The sequence below is a fragment of the Aquarana catesbeiana genome, linkage group LG05 (assembly GCF_042186555.1).
Source record: "Aquarana catesbeiana isolate 2022-GZ linkage group LG05, ASM4218655v1, whole genome shotgun sequence".
NCBI lineage: Eukaryota > Metazoa > Chordata > Amphibia > Anura > Ranidae > Aquarana > Aquarana catesbeiana.
In genome coordinates this window covers 645,687,051-645,692,871 of record NC_133328.1, presented here as the reverse complement: position 1 = coordinate 645,692,871, position 5,821 = coordinate 645,687,051, and positions in this window count along the sequence as shown.

The following is a 5,821-nucleotide window of genomic DNA, read 5'->3' as shown; positions in this document are numbered from 1 at the left end:
GGGTCAGGAGAGAGGACAGGAGGACCAGGAGAGAGGAAAGGGAGATCAGGAGAGAGGACAGGGGGATCTGGAGAGAGGACAGGGGGATCTGGAGAGAGGACAGGGGGGTCAGGAGAGAGGACAGTGGAACCAGGAGAGAGGACAGGGGGATCAGGAGAGAGGACCGGAGGACTAGGAGAGAGGACAGGGGGACCAGGAAAAAAGACAGGGAGATCAGGAGAGAGGACAGGGGGATCAGGAGAGTGGACATGGGGATCAGGAGAGAGGACAGGGGGATCAGGAGAGAGGACATGGGGATCAGGAGAAAGGACAGGGGGATCAGAAGAGAGGACAGGGGGTCAGGAGAGAGGACAGGGGGACCAGGAGAGAGGACAGGGGGACCAGGAGAGAGGACAGGGGTCAGGAGAAAGGACAGGAAGATCAGGAGAGAGGAAAGGGGGAACAGGAGAGATGACAGGGGGGTCAGGAGAGAGGACAGGGGGAACAGGAGAGAGGACAGGGGGAAGAGGAGAGAGGACAGGGAGATTAGGAGAGAGGACAGGGGGATCAGGAGAGAAGACAGGGAGATCAGGAGAGAGGACAGGGAGATCAGGAGAGAGGACAGGGGGTCAGGAGAGAGGACAGGGAGATCACGAGAGAGGACAGGGGGATCAGGAGAGAGGACAGGGAGATCACGAGAGAGGACAGGGGGATCAGGAGAGAGGACAGGGGGGTCAGGAGAGAGGACAGGGGGACCAGGAGAGAAGACAGGGAGATCAGGAGAGAGGACAGGGGGGTCAGGAGAGAGGACAGGGGAACCAGGAGAGAGGACAGGGGGATCAGGAGAGAGGACAGGGGGATCAGGAGAGAGGACATGGGGATCAGGAGAGAGGACAGGAGGACCAGGAGAGAGGACAGGGAGATCAGGAGAGAGGACAGGGAGATGAGGAGAGAGGACAGGGAGATCAGGAGAGAGGACAGGGGGTCAGGAGAGAGGACAGGGGTCAGGAGAGAGGACAGGGGTCAGGAGAGAGGACAGGAAGACTAGGAGAGAGGACAGGGAGATCAGGAGAGAGGACAGGGGGGTCAGGAGAGAGGACAGGGGGAAGAGGAGAGAGGACAGGAGATCAGGAGAGAGGACAGGGGGACCAGGAGAGTAGACAGGGAGATCAGGAGAGAGGACAGGGGGATCAGGAGAGAGGACAGGGGGGTCAGGAGAGAGGACAGGGGAACCAGGAGAGAGGACAGGGGATCAGGAGAGAGGACCGGAGGACTAGGAGAGAGGACAGGGGGACCAGGAAAAAAGACAGGGAGATCAGGAGAGAGGACAGGGGGATCAGGAGAGTGGACATGGGGATCAGGAGAGAGGACAGGGGGATCAGGAGAGAGGACATGGGGATCAGGAGAAAGGACAGGGGGATCAGAAGAGAGGACAGGGGGTCAGGAGAGAGGACAGGGGGACCAGGAGAGAGGACAGGGGGACTAGGAGAGAGGACAGGGGTCAGGAGAAAGGACAGGAAGATCAGGAGAGAGGAAAGGGGGAACAGGAGAGATGACAGGGGGGTCAGGAGAGAGGACAGGGGGAACAGGAGAGAGGACAGGGGGAAGAGGAGAGAGGACAGGGAGATTAGGAGAGAGGACAGGGGGATCAGGAGAGAAGACAGGGAGATCAGGAGAGAGGACAGGGAGATCAGGAGAGAGGACAGGGGGTCAGGAGAGAGGACAGGGAGATCACGAGAGAGGACAGGGGGATCAGGAGAGAGGACAGGGAGATCACGAGAGAGGACAGGGGGATCAGGAGAGAGGACAGGGGGGTCAGGAGAGAGGACAGGGGGACCAGGAGAGAAGACAGGGAGATCAGGAGAGAGGACAGGGGGGTCAGGAGAGAGGACAGGGGAACCAGGAGAGAGGACAGGGGGATTAGGAGAGAGGACAGGGGGATCAGGAGAGAGGACATGGGGATCAGGAGAGAGGACAGGAGGACCAGGAGAGAGGACAGGGAGATCAGGAGAGAGGACAGGGAGATGAGGAGAGAGGACAGGGAGATCAGGAGAGAGGACAGAGGGTCAGGAGAGAGGACAGGGGTCAGGAGAGAGGACAGGGGTCAGGAGAGAGGACAGGAGGACTAGGAGAGAGGACAGGGAGATCAGGAGAGAGGACAGGGGGGTCAGGAGAGAGGACAGGGGGAAGAGGAGAGAGGACAGGAGATCAGGAGAGAGGACAGGGGGACCAGGAGAGTAGACAGGGAGATCAGGAGAGAGGACAGGGGGATCAGGAGAGAGGACAGGGGGGTCAGGAGAGAGGACAAGGGAACCAGGAGAGAGGACAGGGGGATCAGGAGAGAGGACAGGGGGATTAGGAGACAGGACATTGGGATCAGGAGAGAGGACAGGAGGACCAGGAGAGAGGACAGGGAGATCAGGAGAGAGGACAGGGGGATCAGGAGAGAGGCCAGGGGTCAGGAGAGAGGACAGGAGGACCAGGAGAGAGGACAGGGGTCAGGAGAGAGGACAGGGGGGTCAGGAGAGAGGACAGAGGCATCAGGAGAGAGGACAGGGGGATCAGGAGAGAGGACAGGGGGACCAGGAGAGAGGACAGGGGGACCATGAGAGAGGACAGGGGGATCAGGAGAGAGGACAGGGGGATCAGGAGAGAGGACAGGAGGACCAGGAGAGAGGACAGGGGGAACAGTAGAGACAACAGAGGGGTCAGGAGAGAGGACAGAGGCATCAGGAGAGAGGACAGGGGGACCGGGAGAGAGGACAGGCGGATCAGGAGAGAGGACAGGGGGGTCAGGAGAGAGGACAGGGAGATTAGGAGAGAGGACAGGGGAACCAGGAGAGAGGACAGGGGGACCAGGAGGGAGGAGAGGGGGATCAGGAGAGAGGACAGGAAGATCAGGAGAGAGGACAGGGAGATCAGGAGAGAGGACAGGGAGATCAGGAGAGAGGACAGGGAGATCAGGAGAGAGGACAGGGGGTCAGGAGAGAGGACAGGGGTCAGGAGAGAGGACAGGAGGACCAGGAGAGAGGACAGGAGATCAGGAGAGAGGACAGGGGGACCAGGAGAGAAGACAGGGAGATCAGGAGAGAGGACAGGAGGACCAGGAGAGAGGACAGGCAGATCAGGAGAGAGGACAGGGGGAACAGGAGAGAGGACAGGGGGACCAGGAGAGAGGACAGGGAGATCGGGAGAGAGGACAGGGGGATCAGGAGAGAGGACAGGGAGATCAGGAGAGAGGACAGGGGGATCAGGAGAGAGGACAGGAGATCAGGAGAGAGGACAGGGGGATCAGGAGAGAGGACAGGGGGTCAGGAGAGAGGACAGGGGGAACAGGAGAGAGGACAGGGGGATCAGGAGAGAGGACAGGGGGTCAGGAGAGAGGACAGGGGGAACAGGAGAGAGGACAGGGGGTCAGGAGAGAGGACCAGGAGAGAGGACAGGGGGAACAGGAGAGAGGACAGGGGGACCAGGAGAGAGGACAGGGGGTCAGGAGAGAGGACAGGAGGACCAGGAGAGAGGACAGGGGGAACAGGAGAGAGGACAGGGGGATCAGGAGAGAGGACAGGCAGATCAGGGAGAGGACAGGGGGAACAGGAGAGAGGACAGGGGGACCAGGAGAGAGGACAGGGGGAACAGGATAGAGGACAGGGGGAACAGGAGAGAGGACAGGGGGTCAGGAGAGAGGACAGGGGGAACAGGAGAGAGGACAGGGGGTCAGGAGAGAGGACAGGGGGAACAGGAGAGAGGACAGGGGGTCAGGAGAGAGGACAGGAGGACCAGGAGAGAGGACAGGGGGAACAGGATAGAGGACAGGGGGATCTTCTCATTACACGGTCCCTGCAGAGGGCAAAAATCTGCATGCCTGATAGACCCTGCCAAGGAGGGGGTCCAACACGGAGGGTAAGAGTCCACCTTTATCACTTTCTCACTTATTGGAGTCACCGCCAGTGGATTTTCACCATCCTGCACATCTCTCTCCTTTGTCAATCCACTCATAGGGGGATTAGTTGCTGCTGAGCTGTATAGTGGATGGAAGCTTTTTTTTTTCACTGATGAACTTTTTATGTTTGAACCCATGGACTGAGTTTGTTTGATTTTCAGATTTTCACACTATTAATATCATTGTACTTTACATGTACACATTTTTTGTTTCTTCTTTTTATTTGAGTTTTTATGTTTTGCACTTATATATTTCTACCACTCATGGAGTCATTTACTTGCTCTCAGTAGATTGTGGTTTTTACTACCACCCACATGTATTCACATCTACATCTCAGGGGGATCAGGAGAGAGGACAGAGGGAACAGGAGAGAGGACAGGGGGACCAGGAGAGAGGACAGGGAGATCGGGAGAGAGGACAGGGGGAACAGGAGAGAGGACAGGGGGATCAGGAGAGAAGACAGGTAGATCAGGAGAGAGGACAGGGGGTCAGGAGAGAGGACAGGGGGATCAGGAGAGAAGACAGGGAGATCAGGAGAGAGGACAGGGAGATCGGGAGAGAGGACAGGGGGACCAGGAGAGAGGACAGGGGGATCAGGAGAGAAGACAGGTAGATCAGGAGAGAGGACGGGGGTCAGGAGAGAGGACAGGGGGATCAGGAGAGAAGACAGGGAGATCAGGAGAGAGGACAGGGGGTCAGGAGAGAGGACAGGAGGACCAGGAGAGAAGACAGGGAGATCAGGAGAGAGGACAGGGAGATCAGGAGAGAGGACAGGGAGATCAGGAGAGAGGACAGGAGGACCAGGAGAGAGGACAGGGGGAACAGGAGAGAGGACAGGGGGATCAGGAGAGAGGACAGGGGGACCAGGAGAGAAGACAGGGAGATCAGGAGAGAGGACAGGGGGACCAGGAGAGAGGACAGGGAGATCGGGAGAGAGGACAGGGGGATCGGGAGAGAGGACAGGAGGACCAGGAGAGAGGACAGGGGGACCAGGAGAGAAGACAGGGAGATCAGGAGAGAGGACAGGGGGATCAGGAGAGAGGACATGGGGATCAGGAGAGAGGACAGGGGGATCAGGAGAGAGGACAGGGGGATCAGGAGAGAGGACATGGGGATCAGGAGAGAGGACAGGAGGACCAGGAGAGAAGATAGGGAGATCAGGAGAGAGGACAGGGGGATCAGGAGAGAGGACATGGGGATCAGGAGAGAGGACAGGGGGATCAGGAGAGAGGACAGGGGGATCAGGAGAGAAGATAGGGAGATCAGGAGAGAGGACAGGGGGATCAGGAGAGAGGACAGGGGGATCAGGAGAGAGGACAGGGGGATCAGGAGAGAGGACAGGGGGATCAGGAGAGAGGACAGGGAGATCAGGAGAGAGGACAGGGGGAACAGGAGAGAGGACAGGGGGGTCAGGAGAGAGGACAGGGGGACCAGGAGAGAGGACAGGGGGACCAGGAGAGAGGACAGGGGGATCAGGAGAGAAGATAGGGAGATCAGGAGAGAGGACAGGGGGATCAGGAGAGAGGACAGGGGGATCAGGAGAGAGGACAGGGGGGTCAGGAGAGAGGACAGGGGGACCAGGAGAGAGGACAGGGGGACCAGGAGAGAGGACAGGGGTCAGGAGAAAGGACAGGAAGATCAGGAGAGAGGACAGGGGGAACAGGAGAGAGGACAGGGGGGTCAGGAGAGAGGACAGGGAGATTAGGAGAGAGGACAGGGGGATCAGGAGAGAAGACAGGGAGATCAGGAGAGAGGACAGGGAGATCAGGAGAGAGGACAGGGGGTCAGGAGAGAGGACAGGGAGATCACGAGAGAGGACAGGGGGATCAGGAGAGAGGACAGGGAGATCACGAGAGAGGACAGGGGGATCAGGAGAGAGGACAGGGGGGGGTCAGGAGA